At 33.7% G+C, this 22,524-nt stretch overlaps 1 long non-coding RNA gene across 2 annotated transcripts in view; it reads right to left on the bottom strand.

The window, feature by feature from the left end:
• Positions 1–22,524, bottom strand: part of LOC309660549 — a 391,217-nt gene that overhangs the window by 356,028 nt on the left and 12,665 nt on the right. For both annotated transcript variants that reach the window (XR_014263452.1, XR_014263453.1), the window contains exon 1: positions 1–22,524. This exon is cut by the window's left edge and continues 6,544 nt beyond it; it is cut by the window's right edge and continues 12,665 nt beyond it. This is a non-coding gene — a long non-coding RNA (uncharacterized lncRNA).

The raw sequence follows: 22,524 nt of genomic DNA, 5'->3' as shown, positions 1-22,524 counted from the left end.
AGAGACTGTATTGGAAAATGTGTGGAGGAGTAGATATTTTTTAAAACTTTTGGAAAGTGTTTAATTAATCATTCTGGAGGGCAATTTGGACATATTTATCAAAATTTTAAATGCATATAATCTTTGACCCAGCTTTTTCTACTTTTAAAAATTTCTGGGAGATATACTCAAATAGGCATGTGTGCGCACATGCGCGTATGCACACACACCCACACACAAACACACACACACACACAATTGTTATTTGTGGAAGGGAACGTGAAAGAAACCTAAGTGTCAATGAACTGGGTACTAGTTAAATAAGTCACAATAAATCAATGCAATATCTTATTCGGTTGCCAAGAGAAAGAGCAAAGTAATTTTATATGTATTTTCAAAAAAGATAATCAAAATAATTTAGGTGAAAATAAGACAAAAGCACAAATGATTAATATCACATGATCCATTTTAGTAGAAATAGGTTTATATATAGATATTGTTAACAGTAGTTACCTGTAGGAGATTCAATTTTTTTTTTTACTTTATTCATGACCTTATTTTATGACATATTTGTTTATAAAAATTGAGTGTAACTTCAACTTTAAAAATTCTTTAAATTATTTTATGAAGAATATAAGTTTTGGCAGCACACTGGCCTTTATTCAAATCCTATTTCCCACACAGATTAACTATGAAATCTTGGACAAGTTACTTACCTTTAAGCGTCAGGTTTTTCATCTATAAATCTATGCACTGCTTCTTTGGAGTCTGGGGGATAATGAAATGTGATAATGCACTTAAAGTGCTGATCTCAGTGCCTGAAACAGAAAGTATTCAAAAAATGATCGCTGTTATTATAGTATTATCATCAATTCTATGATGCTGTTATAAAATCTAAGGGTAACAATATTATTTCAAGTTTGTTATAAGTAAATACATGAACAGAGGAACCCAAATTATAATTGCCATTAGTATTTTGAGAAAATAAACAGCACTAGTACCATTTATTGGATACTTTCTCAACTAAGCTTATTTATTTCCAATGGGTTTTTCTCCCTATTCTTAACGGATTTAAGGCAGACTTTATAAAATCATTAAATTTTTTAATAATTGGCCATTACCTGGGGAACTGAAATTATACAGGCAGTTAAATTGAAGAATCCTGACTGTAAAAGTTTGCATTCCCATCTACACTGAAATTGTCTAAATTTGCTATAGAGAAATATAAATCACTAGATAATGGTCAACTTTGTTTTATTTTTGGATGAATTGATACAGCTAGCTATATCAATAGCTATACTGGCACGCAAAGCAACAAATCAAGACTCCCTCTCAGCATCTATATCTAAGATACAGCTGCTCCATGCGAAAATTATTGAAGATAATTTCTATGAAAAGAAAATTTATGTGCAATTATGTGCTTCTTGTTCAGAAGACTGATCAATCTCTAAACGCAAATACACCCTAACCAGGATTTTTGAGAAATTAAAATCCTCAAATCTTTCTCATTTGGAACTTTAAAATTTAAGAAAGGTTTGGCAAAATAAACAAGTTTTGGCAAAATAAACACTGTTTCTCTGATGAAAAAAATGTTTTTATTTCCATCCATGTCCCATTATGCTGTTAAAGTACCTATGAATTTCAAGTGCAATATAATTGGCTTTATAATAAACAATCTGCAAAGTGCTGTGGAACAGTTAAGAATACAGAGATATTATGTCCCATCGTTGCTATGAATAAAACCACCCAGACACCAATTAACATCTCATTGCTATGATTACTTGTTACTGTTCTTGTTGCACCAATCAAACTTACATCTTTTTTAGTTCATATTTTGATTTCAAAAAGTTATGCTAAGAAAAGATTAAATTTATCATAAATGCAAATAAATGTGAAACATACTAAGCTAATTATGTTTATAACCATCAAGAATAATATGAAAAGGAAAATTAAACTGCTTTGCTTCAAGGAAAATCTTTTAGGAAACATTTGTTGAATAAACATGAAAGAAACTTTTAAAATGTTTTCTTACACAGTTGATATTTGGCTTATATTTTTACATATGACAATTATATGCATTTCATTTAATTTTTAATATATCCCAACTACTGTCTTCATAGTGTCTTAGTATTGTGTGTTGGCGGTGGGAGGGAGGGAAGAAATATATTTACCAAATATTTAAATAGAGCTCCCACAATTTTTAAAACTTGTAGTAGAAAGATAACACTACTTAACAGTGGCAAATAAATTTCAGAAACAAGCAAAGTGACAATTTATGGGAAACACAAAGATACACTGAAAGTTTTGGTGATAAAGTAACATTAATTAAATAATGTTTTGACATTCATGATGCTATAATGATTTAATCTGTTATGTCTTTTAAAGATATTCTCTTTAATTATATCTCTGCTATGCCCTACATTCTAAAATATTCAGTAGCCCATATTTTCTGTGCAAGTATTTCAGTTATTAAGGAATTGGATTTCAACTTTGAAATGCATCTGTGATAATTTATTGATTAGCTTTAAGTCCTATGTAAGAAAAAAAAGAGTATTGAGGGGAAGTCTGTCTCCTGTCTCCAGTAATAATTTTTTTGTACCCCAGCTGACAGGTTTACAGGATTCAGCTTTTAGAGTGTTTGCTGGCATCCCCAGGACGCCTTGCCAGAGTGGAGCAGAGTTTAGATCGACTCTGGGGTATTAGCACATCATGAAGGTAATCTGTTTCCTTAGCTGAAGCTCACAAACAAAGCAGTTAAATCCCCATCACAAATGACCAAACTGGGACTCATTACACTTTTCATAGGCCTGGATCTTTTTGTTTCTGAATCTCTAAAACGTTTATATAGGGCAATGAAATTTTCACAGAATCTGAGCCAGTTCCTTTAACAAAGAATGAGATATGTTGTTTTGAAAGATACAGTTTTCTTCTAAAAGTAGGAATATAATTTAAAGAAGAAAGAAAGAATGGAGGAATGAAGACTTAACACTGCCTTCATGGCTCCTGGTCAGACTAGGGACTTTTCTCTTGAAATGCTGCTTATTTGGCAAAAGTTTTCATTTACTTATTAATTTAACATACTTTGTTTGAATTTCTACCATGCGCCAGGCTTTGTGTGAGGAACTGAGATAAGAAAGTGAATATGACATGATATCAACCTATAAGGAGTTTAGTCCAACAGAAGAGAATAAATATAAATATTGTTATATAACAATATTGTAAATATTACTATAAGACAACATTGTACATATTGTTATAAAACAATGTGATAGGGTCTATGAAAAATAAGTAAAAAGTACCTAACATTGTGGGGAAAGAGATAAATGGGCTGTTCAGAGAGTACTTAAACTGGAATGAATGGGTAAGGCTGGGACAGAAGGAGAAAGCATTATAGGTTAACAGGTTAGAATTTCCAGGTATAAAGGAAGATGAGTTTTGTTTTGTTTTGTTTCAATTTGTTTTAAAGCTTCAGAATATTGTTTGACTTATTGAGTGCAGGAAACATAACTTTCTAAGTGGGTGTTAATGCTATGATTTTTCCTAACTTCCAACTTAGGCCAAAGGTCTACCTTTAAATGGGAAAAGACACGCCTATGGAAATATCAAAACAACATGGATGTTAGACTTTTAATAATAAAATTTGTATACATATCCATTATATATCATCTTTATAGATAAAGATAGAAACAGAAAAAGACAAAGAGAAAGAGAAACTATGAGAGAAAGAAGATGAAGAAGGAGAAAGAGATTTATGAAGCCCTACTGGGCGCTGGGTTGTCAGAGCTGGAAATGAATCCTGTCCAGTCAGTGAGGGGTGTCTGTAGTAGAGTATGTTTACGACGCTAACAGCGCTCTAAAGTCAAAAGTAGTACTGACTTTGGTAAACTTAAGTCAGATGTTTAAAGTAGAGCTAAAAAAGTATCACTTATTGAACACTTATGTACCAGGGTGTCTTCCAAAAATGTTCTACATATGGTATCTTGTTTAATCCTCAAAAATCTTTATGAAAGAAGTTATATTGTTTTATAAATAAAGACATGGAGAGACTCAGTATCTTGCCCTAAGTCAAAATGAATAAGGGTAAGGAATCAGAGGTGATTTAAAAAGGAGAAGATACTAAACCATGGGAAAGCATGGCGTATGCAAGGACAGCAAAGTCTGTATAACTAAACCATAGAGTCTAGGAATCAAGGAGAATAAAAGGGAAACCAGGGAGGGGACATTCTATAAACAACCTTGCGTTTCATGCCAAGTTTCAACTTTAGAATCTATTTGAAAACTTGTGCTCATCTAGGCCAGAGTACAGTGTTTGCCAAATGAACTTTTCCTGCTTATTTAATATCATGAACACTAATCTACATAATCATCAGATTCTACTTCTTCTACCTTCAACTGTCTCGTCAGTCCATTCCCTCTTCTACACCCCAGGCTAATTTTGTAGTTTAAGACTTGGCCATTTTACCTAGATTCTACAATTATTTGAGAGGGAAAATGTCACTTACTATTTCAGGCAAAACTGAGAACTACTGTTCTATATGCATCCAATCTTTCTTTCTCTAGTTACTAAAGACCAAATGTTTCTTGTCCTAAAGGCAATCCCTCCATTTCTTCTTTTATTCCCTCCTCTTTTGCCTTTCCTAAGGAAACATACATTATTGATGATTCTGTCTCTTAAGTTTATTAAATTCCTTTCTCTCATATACACACTGCTTATTTTCATCTATTCAAGATCCCAATTTAAAAATCACTCATTAAACCCCTCATACTATTCCAGGCCCAGCCTCAAACTCTCTCTCGCAAAACTTTTTAAGAGTTTTCCTAAATTTATTGCCTAGGTTTCCTCATAGCCCACTTCTCAACCCCCGCAAGTTTTGCTTCTACTCCTATATATCCATTGACTAAGACTGCCATTTTATACCCAATGGACACAGCTCATTATCTATCTAATTTAAACTCCTGGAAGCATCATGCACTAATGACCTCTCTTTTCTGCTTGAAACACTCTCTACTCTTAATTTCTCTGGCCCTATACACTCCTAGTTTTCTTTACACCTCCATGCTGGCTTTTTCTTTCTCCTTACATTGTCTTTCTCTAAGACATCTTTAAATGATGGAATTCCACAATGCTCTCTTTTCTTTCCTCTATTATCATTCCCTGGACATTTTCAACCGTGTCCATGAATTCAGTTATGATCTATACTACAGCTAAACTGTTATCTTCAATATACATCTCACTGCTGTGTTTCAAACACATGTATTCAGTTCTCTCCTTGACACCTCATGGAGTTTTGAATACACTGGAAACACCATACATCCAAAAATTTACTCATGATATTTTCCCCTTTATTTTATCACCTCAGTAATTGGCACCATCATTTATCCAGTTATTCAAGCCAAAAACCTAATTCCCAAGCAAGGGATTCCTTTATCTGTCAATTTCTTATGTGCAGAGAACTCTGAATACTGCTCGAGATCTAAAGAGATTCCACTCACAATTCTATCATCTACTAAAGTTTATGTTTGCATGTGTATGTTGTGTGCTCAAGTGTAGGAGTGGTGCTTGATTTCACTTTATTCCCCCAAGAATGCCTAACCTAAAAAGGACCTCAGCTTAGGCAGTCAATAAAAATTGTCAAGTGCCTGGTTAATGCAAGATTAGTGTGGAAATCCTTATGATGTCAGACTGGTCCTTGGAATACCACAGTGGTGTCCACTGCACCTAAACCCCTGGCCATAACTGGTATCTTCATAGAGAAGCAGGATTCTGTCACTATAGGTTTCATGAATTTCCTCAGGGAGGAAAAATCAGTGGACACTTCTACTACCACAGACTGTATCCTTTACTATTTCCTTCATTGTTATTTGATAAAGCCAGTCTTTCCCTAAATTTTATCTTTACACATTCTAAAGATGAATAAATCAGCTTCATTCTATGGTTTAAAATTTTTGTAATGAAGCATGAGCCAAAGAGAAAAAAAGAGGAGATGTTTTGTGACCAACATAGGCCAGATAAAGATTTTTTTTTAAACATATTTATTGGAGTATAATTGCTTTACAATGGTGTGTTAGTTTCTGTTTTATAACAAAGTGAATCAGCTATATATATATACATATATCGCCATCTCTCTTCCCTCTTGCATCCATGGGGAGGGGGAAGGATAAACTGGGATGAAGTGAGAGAGTGGTATGGACATATATACACTACCAAATGGGAGGGAGACGCAGATAAAGATTTTTATAAGGAGAACCATATTTGGTCTCTTACTAATAAAAAAATATGAAGGTTGCATAAGAGTTAGACTATCATTAATGGGAATATGTTATTATAGATGTTGATTGTGAGGACATTTATTTAAAACCTAAGGATCCTAAGCTACCATAAATACATTCACTAGAATTTTCTTAATTAAACAAGAATTATATGAAACATGAAATGTGAGATATATTTGATTCTGATTATACATGTATTTTTCCTAGCTAACAGCTAAGAATATGTGGGGAAAAATGAGTTGGCTATTATTATTTTCACATAGATCTATAATCTAGATTTATACATTAATATATCATCTTCTACATAAATCTCTTAGCTGCATGAGAAGTCTAAATCTAAATCTCATACCTGCATAAGATCGGGGAATGCATTACAGAGTTTAATTAAATTGTTAATATGAATACATATGGTTTCAGAATGATTTTTGTCATAATACATTAAAAAACCAGCAGAAATGCCAGCTTATTTCTCTGACTTTGTCTTCTGATTCTCATCAGCATTGAACTAGAATTATTAGTATAATCTCTAATCAGTCCAACCAAGAGGGTTTCTTTTGGTCTCTACACTGAAGCTGTGTTTATATTGTTGAATGTTGTGTGTACTCTTTATAGAATATTAGAAATCTTTCAAGTCTGACAGTTGTGCTTTACCAAACTACACAGTGGATTCAACTCTTTAACTGCCTGCATTTATGTTTAAAAAGTTACCAACTAATAGTAGATGCTCTTTCCTGAACTGGTTATGTTCAAGCAATTCTATCAGTCTTGTCTGTTATCTGAATGCATAGACATGGCTTTCATAATTTTGTGTTAGAACCACCAATACATTCTGGGCGCTACATATTTCCCCACTGTAATACATACTGTAATACAATTAATCCTTGAACAATACAAGTATGAACTGTGTGGGTCCACTTATACACAGACTTTTTTCAATAAATATCGGGAAATTTTAGGAGATTTGCAACAAACCACATAGCCTAGACATATTGAAAAAACTAAGAGACAGTAGGATATGTCATGAATGCATAAAATATATGTAGATTCTGGTCTATTTTATTATTTATTACCATAAAATAGACACAAATCTATGGTGAAAAGTTAAAACTTAACAAAATTTACACGAACATTTAGAGACCATACATGGTTCCATTCACAATCAAGAGAAATGTAAAAAATGTAATGATACAGTGTTAAACAATGTGTATAAAATTAACTTTAGTACATACTGCACTACTGTAATAATTTCACAGTCACCTTCTGTTCCTATTGGGGTGAGCTCAAGTGTTGCAAGGATCCACTTAAAATGCTATGTGACGCTCATCATCGCCATGTGAGCAGTTCGTCTCGCCAATAAATTGCTTATCTCAGTAAAAAGGGATCTCTTGTAGTTCTTGTGTATTTCTCTTAGTCTTTAGTGCAATACCGTAAACCTTGAATAACACCCTGGAACGTATATGACATACCACTAGTGATGCTGGAAGTGCTCCCAAGAAGCAGAGAAAAGTCATGACATAATAAGAAAAAGTTGAATTGCTTGATATGTACCATAGATTGAGGTCTGCAGCTGCAGTTGCCCTCCATTTTAAGATAAATGAATCCAGCATAGGGACTACTGTTTAAAAAAAAAAAAAAAGGAATTTCCTGAAACCATCACTGCAGCTACACCAGCAGGCCCAAAAACCTTGCACTTTTTGTGAAATACTTTTTTTATCATCTTATTGAAAATGCAGCTTTTATGTGGGTGCAGGATTGCTATAAGAAAGGCATACCTGTAGACTCTAATATGATTCAAGGAAAAAGGAAGTCATTATGCGACAACTTAAAGCAAAAGGAAGGTGAAGGATCTAAACCTGGAGAATTTAATGCCAGCAAAGGATGGTTTGATAATTTTAGAAAGAGGTTTGGCTTTAAAAATGTCAAGATAACAGGAGAAGAAGATTCTGCCAACCAAGTGGCAGCAGATGAGTTTCCAGATGCCATGAAGAAAATCATTGAGGAGAAAAATATCTGCCTTAACGCAGAGGAAAGTACCCCATTCTGGAAAAAAAAAAAAAAAAAAGTCATACAAAACATTTATTAGTAAGGAAGAAAAGCAAGCACCAGGATTTAAGGCAGGAAGGGATAGCTAACTCTACTCTTTCGTACAGATGCAGTCGGGTTTATGATCTGGACTGCTCTTACCTAAAAAGCTGCTAAACTCTGAAACTTGAAGGAAACGATAAATACCAGTTGCCAGTCTTTTGGTTGTGCAAGAAGGCTTGGACAAGGAGAACACTTTTTCTCAATTGGTTCCATTGATGATTTGTTCCTGAAGTCAGGTAGTACCCTGCCAGTAAGTGACTGCCTTTTAAAGTTCTTTTGATATTGGACAATGTCCCTGGCCACCCAGAACTTTATGGGTTCAACAATGAAGACATCGAAATGGTCTGCTTGCCCCCAAACACAAGGTCTCTAATCCAGCCTCTAGATCAGGGGATCATAAGAACCCTTAAGGCTCATTACACACGGTACTCTATGGAAAGGATTGTCAACACCATGGAAGAGAACCTCAATAGAGAGAATATTATGAAAGTATGGAAGGATTACACTATTAAAGATGCCGTCCTTATTATAGAAAAAGTGGTGAAAGCCATCAAGCTTGAAACCATAAATTTCTGCTGGAGAAAACTGTCCAGATGTTGTGCATAACTTCACAGGATTTACAACAGTGCCAATCAAGAAAATCATGAAAGAGATTGTGGATATGGCAAAAAAGGTAGAGGATGAAGGGTTTCAAGATATGGATCTTGGAGAAATTCAAGAGCTAATAGACACCACACCAGAGGAATTAACAGAAGACCACTTGATGGAGATGAGTGCTTCTGAGCCAGTGCCGGATGATGGGGAGGAAGACATAGGAGAAGCAGTGCCCGAAAACAAACTGACATTAGACAATCTGGCAGAAGGGTTCTGCTTATCCAAGCCTGTTTTTGACTTATTTTATGACATGGACCCTTCTATTATATGAGCCCTGAAGATAAAGCAAATGGCGGAAGAAGGATTGGTACATACAGAAACATTTTTAGAGAAACAAAAAAGCAAACAAGTCCAACAGAAGTTGCAATGTATTTCCATTAAGCTGGCTAAACACAAGAAAACCATAATTAGGCTCATCATCATACCATTCTGAAACAATGGGAAAAGTGTAAAAGCAGAGAGGAAAGTCTCACTACCCTGAATGGGCAAGAATAAAATAGATGGTTAGCTTTTTATAAGAAATTATGTAAGCCAGAAAATAATAAAGTTATATTTTAAAGAGCAAAAGGAAAAAAATCCCTCTATTCTCAGTAAAAGCATAGTTCAAAATGCAGGTAAAATGAAGATGTTATAGAAAAACAAATACTGAGGAAATTTGTTGCCCAAAAGCCTGCACTAAAGTAAATCATTTGGGAAGTTTTTCAGACCAACAGAACACAATCTCAGTTAGAAATATAGGGAAAGAGGAGGAAATGTTTTAAACTCATCAGAAAGGGTAAATATATATGCATATTTGCTATCTAAAAAATGAGTACAATATATTGTAGGGTTTAAATATATGTAAAATAAACATGCATGACAATAATAACAGAAAAAACAGGAAAAGGAGAAATATGTTAAAAGGTTCTTAGACTCTGGCAATATCAGGAAATAATAAAGGTATTAATTTGTTTTAAATGCTCATGAGATAAGGATACATGTTGAAACTGAGGATAATTGCATAGGGAGTAGAAAGATAATGTATAACTGAAAATTTAATAGAAGGTGAAAAATGAAATGATAAAAATATATATATTCATTAACCCCAAAAAGGGCAAGCAAAAAAAATTAAACATGTAATTTTATTTGGCTAAATAAAAGATAAAAAGTATCAGACAGAATAATTAGATAGTAGATACAAATAAGCCCAACTATGTAAGTAATTACATTAAATGTAAACACTCTTAGTAAAACACTGAGGTTGTCAGATTGAGCAAGCATTAAAAAAAAAAAGAACCTGCATGTTGTTACAAGAGAAACATTAAATATGGTGACATGCAAAGTTTTTAAATAAAAGGACCAAAACAAGACCACATACACCCATGATGTAATTATTATAACAGATTCATATCTAAAAATGTATTTATTGTAATATCAAAGTAGATTTTAAGGTCAGATATTGACCTTAAATTGGGAGAATCCCTAATAATAGCCTAACAAGTTATCGAAACAGGAAGATATAAATATACAAAATCCTTTGCACTCAAAAGCTGAATAATGGAACTATGTTAAGAAACAATAATAAAATATATATAACCTAAAAAAATCTGCACAGAAATGAAAAATAAATACCTAATAGATTCATGAGTGAAAAAATTCAAAATAAAAATTAGAAAATAGTTTGAGCTGAGTTATAGTATATGCCAAAACTACCTGTGACACTAAAGCATACTTAGAAGGAAATCTATGGGCTTAAATGTCAATTTTTTAAAAAGTAGAAATAGCAATTGTTATAAACTCAAGAAATTAGAAATACAGAGCAAATCAAACTTAAGAAAATTGGAAAGAAAGAAATACTAAACATACCAATTAATAGAAAACAGATGTACAATAGAGAAAATCAACAAAGCCAAAAGTTGGTTATTTAAAAAAATTAATAAAATTGATATTTCATAGGAAGATGGACCAAACCATAAGATTAAAAAAACACAATTTACCAATGTTAGGAATCAAAAGACAAGCATCACTACAGTTACTGGAGTTCTGATAAAGATAATAAAAGCATATTTTGAAAAACTTGCTATTAATATAATCATCAATTTAAAAATATAAGTTATTAAAGATGATAGGGTGGGAAATAATACTAGCCTCAAATGTATTAAACAATAATTATTAAAAATGTTCCTACCAGAAAAAGGCTCACACAACATCACTAGTGATTTCTTCAAAATATTAAAGGAAGAAACAATACCAATCTCACATACACCCTTCCAGAGAACAGAAAAAGGAGAACACTTCCTAACTCTTCTTATAAGGTGAACATAACCCTAATGCCAAAACCTCAAAGGACATTATAAGAAAGAATAATTAAACATTCATTCCTCTAAGAAATATATCTGGAAAACTCTTTAATATTTAACAAAATATTCAAAAATTGGACCCATGATTTTTATTTTTTATTTTTATTTTTTGGCCACACCACGCAGCTTGCAGGATCTTAGTTGCCTGACCAGGGATCGAACCCGGGCCCCCAGCAGTGAAAGCACAGGGTCCTAACCACTGGACCACCAGAGAATTCCCATGACCCATGATTAAAAAATAGGATAATACATTATACTGGTGGGGATTATGACTAGAAATACATTATTCAAAAATCAAGGAAATTCACCACAGAATTATTGAAAAAAAGGAAAATCATATGATCACCTCCATAAATGCATAATAAAACCAATACCTAAAACCAATTTTGATAGAGAAAATTCTTAATAAACTAGAAAAATGAATAAGAAGTATATACAAAATATCTTATAGAAAATATTGCATTTTTCTCATGATATTGGGGATGCCTACTATCACCAGTGTACTGTATGGCCTAGTCCGTGAAAAAAGGAAGGAAGGAAGGAAGGGAAGGAAAGAGGGAGGGAGGGAGGGAAAAACAAAGGGATCAGCTTATATATTGGAAAAGAAAAAATAAAACTGTCATTATTAGTAAATATGATATGACTATATACTTAGAAAATTAAAAGAATCCACGGGCTATTAGAATTTACAAATAGGTTAAGCATGGTTACTGTACACAAGGTCAAAATGTTAAAAAATTTTATATTCCACACACTAACAACAAGTAAAAATAAGCTTAAAACATGTGCCACTTAAAATAGCATAAAAATATCAAATATTTGGGGATATACCTAACAAAGATGTGTAAGATCTCTGTCCTGAAATTATAGAACATTATTGAGAGAAATCAAAAGGGCATAAATTAGTGGAACAAAATACAAGTTTTCATATAGTAAGACAATATTACAAAAATGTCATTCTCACTGCCAACTAATCTATCAATTCAATGTAAAGGCAATAAAAATTCTACCAAGTTGGGATTTTTTTTTGCAGAAATTGTCATGGTAATTCTAAGTGTTATGTGAAAATACAACAGGCCTAGAAATGCCCTAGAGTAACAATGGGAAGATCAAAGTAGATGAACAAAGCTGATGGACATACACATACGATATTTATATCCATAATAAAGCTATTGTAATTTAGGCAGATGAAGTATTTAGACCAAAAAGTTACTAACTCATCAATGGAAGAGAATAGAGTTTAAGAGCAGATTCACACATATCACTTAATTTATGACAAAGGCTCAGCTGCAATGTTATGAAGAAAAGAATAATCTTCTTAGTAAGTGGTACTAAGTCAAAAGAATATCTATATAGAAAACTATATATCTTGACCCTTATCTCACTCTATTATATGAAAATTGATTCCATATAAATTTCTAACCAAGATATCAAAGAAAAGCAATAGGGTTTTAGAGAGTAAAACATAAGAAAACATAGTTATTACATTGAAGCATTAAAAATTCCTTAAATAGGACCAAAATTACTAACTATAATTTTAAAATGATAGGTTAGACAATATTAATGTTAAACACTTCTGTTCATCAAAAGAAACCATAAAAACTGTAAAATGACAACTTAAGATCTAAAGCTATTAAAGAAAACGAATCAATAATTAATAACGTCTCAAAACGGAAAGCACCAGAAATTGGTACACACGTGAATTCTAGCAAAAATTTAATGAAGAAATTATACCAGTTCTCTACATTATCTTTCAGAGGACAGAGTCAGAGGGAATACTTCCTAATTCATTTGAATAGGTCAACATTACCCTAATACCAAAACCAAAGACATTACAAAAAAAAATTTTAAAAAGAAAGAAAACTATAGACCAATCTCTCATGAACACAGATGCTAAACCCCTCAACAAAATATTAGCAAATTGAATCCAATAATATATAAAAAATTATACACCGTAACCAAGTAGATTGTATCCCAGATATTCAAGTCAGGTTCAACATTTGAAAATCAATTATTGCAATCCATCACATCAAGAGGCTAAAAAAGAAAAATTACATGGTCATATCAATATATGTAGAAAAAGCAGCTGACAAAATCCAATACCGATTTATAATAAAAATTCTCAGTAAAATAGGAATAGAGGGGAACTTCTTCAACTTGATAAAGAATATCTACAAAAACGTACAGCTAACATCCTAACATCATACTTAATAATAAGAAATTCAAAGCTTTTCTACTAATATCAGGTACAAGGCAAGCGGGGCTGCTCATCACTCTTTTTCAACATCATACTATAAGTTCTAACTAATGCAACAAGACAAGAAAAGGAAATAAAATGTATACAGATCGGGAAGGAAGAAATAAAACTGTCTTTGTTCACAGATGACAACACTGTGTATGTAGAAAATCTGAATGAATTGACAAAAAAATATTCTGGAACTTATAAGTGATTATACCAAGGTTGCAGGATACAAAGTTAATATTCAAAAAGTCAGTGGTTGCCAGGAGTTGAGGGTGGGAAAAGGATGAATAGGTAGAGTACAGACAATTTTTAGGGCATCAAAAATACTCTGTATGATACTTTAATGATAGAAACACATCATTATACATTTGTCAAACGCACAGAATTTACAGCACAAAGAGTGAACCATAATGTAAACTATGACTATTGAGCAATTATTATGTATCAATGTCGTATGTCAAGCATAACAAATATACCATTCTGCTGGGTGACAATGATAATGGGAGAGGCTATGCATGTGTGGGGATAGGGAATATGTGGGAAATCTCTGTATTTTCCCCTCAGTTTTGCTGTGAAACTAAAACTGCTCTAAAAAGAGTCATAATTTTTTTAAAAAGGCAATCTATGCAGAGCAAAAGATATTCCCAATACATGTATCCAACAAAGAATTCATAGCCAGAGTATATAAGAACTATTGGAATCAATAGGAAAAGACAAATTACTGAAAAATTCTCAAAATAGTTGAATAGCCATTTCATCGAATAAGACGTTCAAGTGACCAATAAATGTTTGAAAAGGTACTCAGCTTCATTAAACATCAGGGAAATGGACAATTCTGAAAAGATCAATGAAATATCGCTGCACATCCTCTATAATATCTTAAATCTCAAAGACAGAATACACCAAGTGTTGCTAAAAACTGGGTTAAATGGAAGTTTGATACATTGCTGGTGAAAGTGGAATTTGGTTCAACTACTTCAGAAAACTATTTAACATGATCTATGAGAGTTAAGCATATACCTTTCTTATGACCCAGCAAGTTACTCCTAGAAATATCAACAAATAATACCATATCAGGGTTGTCTAGGAAAATATTAGTCAAGTCAGAACAGGACACACTTAGATTTTTGAACAGCTGTTAAGTGGTCAAAAGATTAACTTTCCTTAGGAAAAGAAAGAAACATAGCTCTTCATTTTTATTAGTTTGTAGGAAGTAAGACAATAAAAGAATTCCATTGATGATAACCCAGGTGACTGAGAATTTTTCAATACCATCTGGGTGCCCCTTTAGATCTACTGCAGCATTTATAGATGCCAAGCTTCCCACAGGCTGCTTACAGCTTGTCTGAGCACAGCAGGGCTATTAGTGCTGGTCCAGTGCTACAGGATGCAAGGTTCTTCTAACTGATGACTCTAGCCGTCAGTGTGATAAAACTGTCCTAGAATTTCACTGCAGTCTGAGAGCCTTCCTATCAAACCCCATTTCTTTCTTCCTATCTTTATAGCTGTCAGTCAAAAGCAAATACAGAAAACAGAAAGTTGTCTCAACAGAAACCAGAGTCCCTTAATGACAATGACTTGATGTTCAAAAGACACACATTAAGTTTCCCAAGGTTACTGCTACTAACAGAAGGAATAAAATAGCTGTGTCAAAAAAATTGAATCAGACTTGACTAAGACTCAGATTCTGTGCATTAGATCCAAAAATCTTGTTCATTGTACATGATACTCATCAAGAGAAATGTCACTCAAGTTATGTGCCTTGGTCAGCCCCAAAGAATGGACTTGGGTATGCAAATTTTGGTGGGACCTCCAGGAAAAAGTGTCAAAGAATAACTCCAAGACATTTAGTTATAGTATAGTTGATAACTTGTATCTGAGGGAAATCAATCTTGTATAGATTGTCTCTCTTAACAAATGCAAAGACAGTATTTATAAAAGCAAAACCACAGTGTATAGTCTAGAGAGTCTTGGTAAGTCTTGTTTTCCTACACTTTGGGCAAGCTGACTGGCGGAAAGCTTCCACGATGTCTGTTTTTCCTTACACAGGCTAAAAGAGTTGTCAGGGGAGGCCAGTTTGTTGCTTTATGGGCTTTATGGGCTTCCTGAGAAATTCTGTGATTTATGAGATAGCTACTAGTGCCTTCTGTTGAAGTCTCCACCTTAATTAGGCCATGCCTTCACCATTTCCCTCACTGTGTTTCTCACAAATAAATTAACAAATTAATCTCAGTTGTTACTAAATTTTATTCAGAAAAATAAACAAGAACCATGTGATAGATGGTGATGTTTATATGTGGAGGAAAATATTTTAAATGAATGGTCATAGACATTCTCTGTATGGAGAGGAGGTGATTTTGAACGGAGTCTTCCATGATTAGATGAATCAGTCACGCAAAGAGTAGAAAAATAGATCCTTTAGGCCAAGTGATCTGACATTAGAATCCATTTGTCTTTTTCTTGGGACAAAAAGAAAAGCACGTTGCTTGGCCTGTCTTTAAGACAGGAGAGGATAAATGAGTTTAGAGAAGTAGGGCATAGTAAAAGGCATTCACTTTTTAAGGGGAATGGGAAACCACTGGAAGGCATTATGAAGTGCAGTTACATTATTTGCTGCATGTTTTAAAAAGATTACCCTGGATGCTCTGATATATTTGGAGACAAGGGTATCAGTGCCCTGTAGACTTTGTGTGGGGTGAAAGAGGGGAAGGAACATTGACTCAGGATTTTAACATGAACTTCTGGTGGATGTGGTTCCATCTACTGCTATCGGGAGGATTAGTTGAGAAATCCTCTATGGACCAGTTAGGTTTAGGCTGCCCTCTGACATCCCAGTGAAAATGTCAAGTGGACTGTTGTATATATGAGTCTGGAGCTCAGGAATGGTATAAGTGCCAAGGACACATATTTGGAATGATCAGAGTATGGACAGTATTTTAGAGTCACAGAACTACATGAGGTCTGTTAAGAAAAGGGGTATTTAGAAAAAAAAGCAATAATCAGGATGGAGTATTAGGGTGCTTCAAAATTTAAAGAATGAATAAAGGAGGATGACTTTAAAAAGGAGACTCAGAAGAAGTCAAGAGAAGAAAGTATGTCAAAGATTATGAAAGGTCAAATAAGATAAGGACAGAAAGAAGTAACCATTGAATTTAGTGATATGGTAGTTATTGGTCACCTTAACAAGAGCAGTTTCAGTGAGGTACTGGGGATGGAAACCCACATGTTCCATTGTAATAGGAGAGAAGACAAAGAATGTTGGTTTACATGCAAGTCGTTGGAAAAATATTTTGATGGAAGTTGTTTCCTCAAGTTGTTCCTATAAGATTACTTAAATCATATAAGATTTTCTTAATGAATTACTGCATAAGGCACTGGTAGAGGTGGAGGGTGCAATGCTTCACACTGTGGAAGACAGAGGAAAAGTTTACTTGATTATCCATATATTCCAATACCTGATGATAAGTCCATGAAATTCTAATAAACTAACCAAAAAGATTAACCTTCCCTAGGAATTAATTCACACGCACGCAACTAGAATTGGTTGACTTTTGCTACTTCCTACAAACTCCCTATTTCTAAACTCTTAAGATCCATCTTGATGTAGGTTGGAAGGTTGACATAGCAAGAACCCAGACGACTGTTTGTTTACATCAATTCATATATATTTTTTCCCTCAAAAATAGTAATATATTTAGGTAATTATAGAGGAGTAGGAATAGTATGTTGGGTCCAAACAAGAAAATGTTTGATAATTACTGATTTAAAAGATGTATTTGCATTCACAAATATTCTTAAAATTTAAATACTGAGATCTAAAATAGGTTCCTTTGGGGTCTCATAGGTTACTTCACCAGTCCAACAAACAACAACAGCAGAAAACCTGTTCTATCAATACCTGGTCAGGTATTTGTATTATCCTTTCTCTAGTTGAGTGATAAATAAGAGATTGGTGGTTGTTAAATAAACACACATAACTCACACTCATATACAGACAGACAATAAATGAAATCCAAAGTGGCAATAGATGGGTACAAGTCAGTAAAGATTCCTAGTAGTCCATGAGGACGAGGTTGTGGTAATATGTAGGAATACTTCTGTAATCAGTGTGACAATCATTTAAGATCCCTACAAAAATTGGTCTTTTTTTCAAGTGATAAATATAGCAGTTAAATAATTGATTCCTTAGTGTATGCTTGGTTCTTTATATGTATTATTACTAAATCTCAATATAAGACTGAAGAGAAGCATCATCAATCCCCATTTTATAGATGAGGCAACTTGGACTCAGGGAGATAAATGACAAATCTAAATTCACACAACTGTTACGTGGTAGAGCTTGGATCCAAACTCAGGTATTTCTTAATCCATTGTTGTGCTTTTTCCACTATGCTACGTTATCCCAAAAAAAAGTTTGAAATAATTTGAGTGTTCTAGAGGTGATTATTTGTACAAAACCGTTTTACAAGAGGACACCTGTATGTATCTGTCCCGAACAAGACACAAAGCATGTCTTAGAGTATCCATATAACTGCCAAGAACAAGTCACCATGAAAAACTATTTAGGTGATACCTAAATTTTGAATTTTTTCCTACTGTAAAACATTTCCACTGAGCAAGATATGAGAATACTTTACATTGAAACCATAAAGTATATATTCCCAAACTTTTAAAATCCACTCCCTGTCCTCAAAACACCCACACATTCTCCCTGTTAACTACCAAGGGTAGAAATGGACAATCTCACTGCAATCTTGGGCATCTATCAAAGCAGTAAGAAAAGATATGGTTGACCATTGAAAACCTACACATCTACTGGAATTGAACAATTTCTGCTGAGTCTCATTCTTTATTTGCCTTCAAAGTCTTATAATGTTTAATCAAATGCTATTGAGAAGAGTTATTTCTAAACAATGATTTCAAGAAAAGATAAAGTCTTACTGTTCAGCTGAATATATTAAATACTGAGAAGGTCTGTCATTCTATTTCATTTCATAGCATTTCACTTTTTAAATGTTTTATACCAATTTCCTCCACTGTATTTCATGACTTTCATCTAAATAGTGAATTATGAAAAATAATAATCAGATTCTCTCTGAAACCACAAAATCTTGGATGAGAATGGATGCTTGAAAACACCCATGACTAAGTTTTATTAATTTTAGGTGCAGCTACACTTACCAGTCCCAAATTATATAGGCTGATTGGCTAGATTTTTACAAAATCTGTTGTTTTTAAAATTGTGTTGTTTTCAGACTGTTGTTTGAAATGCATTGATTCAGACATGGCAAATGAAAAGATGCCTATATTTAGTAGGCAGTAAATTCTAATTATTTTAGATAGAGGCAATGACTAATCAAAGAAGGAAAGAGAAGTGAGTGAAAAGGAGGCAATGTCAACATAAAGTCAAAACAATTGCTTCTTAGGAAGACAGGGAAGTCATACTAGACTCAGCATTTCACAATATAGTTTATAGCTTCCTATGAAGGAAATAACTGAAAGAGCTAGGGCCACAAATCTGAGTGTTGTCATTGAATCCTATTACCTACCTGTGCTTTTTAGTTATTATGACAGACAGTAGAGCCTTTGTAATGTTATTACGTAGGTCTCTTTATTTTTAAACATAAATATAATTTTCACTTGCATGCTACTTTAATTTCTTGTAGTCTCAAAGTTACTTTAATATGCATCAAAATACTCCTGGAAAACATACAAATGAGAATAACTTCCTCTGCATTCATTGCATATGTCACAAAACCCAGGCAACTAAAGAAAAACTCACAAATAATTGTGTATTCTTATGTGAGAAACCAATATTATACAAATGTTTGTAGCTTCCTGGTAAGTAATACTATACTTTAGCAATCCACCCAATCAAGACACAGCTGGTCCATCAAGAATGGTAATAGAGCAATTTGGTGATAGTCTGAGATTTTCATATAGTTGGAGCTAGAGAGGACTCATGCTTAGTAATATACTACTTTATTAAAATTTTAAGTTATAAACACTTAGTGAGTCTGCAAAAAACCTATATAAAACTAGTTACTTGTTCTGATCTCTAATGTCAATTTACATGATAAATAAGCACATATTTGACAGGCTGCTAAATATTACTCTTGCAATCTATTAGTAAGAAATACCAGTTTCTGAAATTTAATTCCCTAAGTTTAATGAACCTCATAAATTTGATCTGATGCCTTCTCAAATTAACACGGTAAGTCTAAATTGACTTTTTTTTTATAGGGACAAATTTTTTCACATTTAAACTAATCTTGAAGAAATATGTATTACTATAGAAATGTGTTATTTATACTCCTCATCTATGAGGATCCTTACTTGATTTCATTCATCTGATACTTTTAAAAGGGACAGAAATAATTAGCTCAACATGTAATGCATGTATAGCAAATGCTAATTTCTTGCAAACGTTTTTAAAGATGAGACCTTCATTATGTACGACTGACTGCCCACTGAGTGCAAGCTCCTAACTTAGGTGTTGTGAAATATACAGCCATAGTTAAGATACAAAACCTCGCCCAGGAACTTCAAGCCCATGAAAATGGCTTCTATTTATTTGCATATGTTTTTCAATATAATTTTCTATTTATTTTATGGGTCCTATATATGCTATTGCATTTGCTTACCTTTTATATCTGTTTCATGATAGAGACTATATACAACACACATTTATAGAAAACTTAAATATAACCCATGTTTACAGAAGAAAAGAGGCTTACATTTAGAATCTTAAACTATAATATCACAAAATCATAAAACCACAAAATAGAGCATGTATAAATAAAGACCATAGCATAAATATTGATAATAGAGGGGAAACACCAAATTATCAAGACGAATAGGTCCAGGGTTAAGTACCCCAGGAAGAGAATAGAAGAGAATTATGGGATATCACATTTAGGTAGACCACAGCCAATTATTTATGCAGCAAATATGTACTTAGTACCACCTTTGGGTTGAGCCCTGTGTGGGGTATAAAGGACATAGTGGTGATTTAAAAGGGACATAGACTTTGTCTTTGTAGAACTTATAGCTTCTGGGAGTAAGGGTGACGATATTAACCAAGTAATCATTCCAGACAGGGATACAAATCATGAAAAGTGCTGGGTTGTAAGCACAGAGAAGTCTCACTTCAGCTGAGATCTGAAGTGTGAACAGAAGTTTCTGCATGCATTTGGATGGAGAAAGGGGTTAGGGAGTGTTCCCAGGAAAGGGGAAAACTGGCATGGAAAGAGGCCTTGAAGCAGGAGACAGCAAAGCACATCTGAAGAAGAGAAAGAAACGTGTGTCTGAGATGTTGAGAGTGGTGGCAGAGTGTATCGTAAATTGAGACCAGAGATACAGTTGAGGTTCAGTATATGTGCAGTCCTGTTGGCCATTGAAGCATTTGGACCTTTATTCGAAGTATAAGAGAAAATCGCTGAAACATTTTATACAGAGGTGATTTTTTTCAAAGGATTATTCAAGTTGGAGGATGGAGATTGTGTTGGAGGGGTTCCAAAATGAAGAGGGTACCAGCTAGGTGGCTATTACAATAGTTCGGTCACGAGGCTGTGCTAATGTGGGTTAAAATGCTGTGCTGGAAGTGCAGATAGAGTAGAACTAGATTAATTTGAGAGACATTTAAGTGAAGAAATCAAAAGAACTGCCATTTAATTGAATGTAGGGGAGGGTGACAACAATTGTGTCAAAGATAACTCCTAGTTTTCTAGCTTGTTCATCTGGTGATGCCACTTACTGGAACTGGGAATTCTAGAGAAAGACAAGATTTGGGAGTGGACGATGGAGGGAGAGATCATGGTTTGGGTTTTTGGTGTACTGGATTTTGAAGTGTCCAAGAACATATGTTGTGTAGAATTTTGGATAAAGAGTTATGAAGCTCAGAGGAGAGATCTGGACTAGAGATTTGATTAAGGAGACCCACTAGCCTTCTCCAATGTTCAGTTGAAGAATGAACAAAGACAAGAAGGAAGGAACGGGTGAGTTGTAGGGTGGAAGGAGATGAATTCAGGGGTAAAAATGTTACTGGACACTCCGTGTCCCTAACAGCCTCAAGACATACTATTTATCTTCATGATTTGAATATGGACTTCTACTCTATGATTTAAGACACAAGGTATTTTCAGTTTCACCTTGGTTTAGATCACAAGACACTTAATTACTACTAAAATGCCAGAGAAGGAAAACTCCCGTTGAATGGCAGACTCACGTGGACATAAGCAGCCTACTCTTTCTCTGCAGAATGATGTACATGGAAAGTTTAGTTACAAATGATGCTTAATGATAAAAAGATCTTAGCTATGTAAAGTGTAAAAGCATGAAGATTTGACAATCTTACGCCTTTTTCCTGGAAATACCTAGCTGTATGTCTCCTGTGAGTCTTTGGACCTTGGTACCTTTGCTCTAGTCATTGTTCAGAGAAAGTTACCCAATTCTGGTTCTTTGAGTTCTTAGTTTCTGTTCTTCATGCTAACATAAACTTTCTGCTCCTAGACTTTTCTCAGACAGGATTGTTATACTTCCCCTACCCCCATAAATAAAGGAGCTGAAAGTTCTCCTGATTATGAGAAAACATAACCACATTATAAAAAGTAAAAAAATATTCAAAGATTTAAAGAAGGAAGTAAAAATCAGTTGAATACCCACTACTCTAGGATAATCACTACTGACACCTTAATGATTGATTCATGCATTATTAAGCATCATATATATCAGGCAGCCTTTACTATTATTATTTATGATGATAATGATGATGTTCCTTTACTCTCTTTTCCATACTTCATTTTCCAAGACTATCGGACCAACTAATTTTAAAAACCTGCTGTGTATCTTTTCATACCTTCTGTGGTGCTTATATAATGAAATACAGATTCACAAATACATGATAGATGAAGATATGTATACATACTTATAAATATACATTTTTGTTACCTGTGT

The sequence above is a fragment of the Balaenoptera physalus genome, assembly GCF_965194825.1.
Source record: "Balaenoptera physalus genome assembly, chromosome: 4".
Classification (NCBI taxonomy): Eukaryota; Metazoa; Chordata; class Mammalia; order Artiodactyla; family Balaenopteridae; genus Balaenoptera; species Balaenoptera physalus.
The sequence above is the reverse complement of the archived record's forward strand: the minus strand, read 5'-3'. Positions and strand labels throughout refer to the sequence as shown.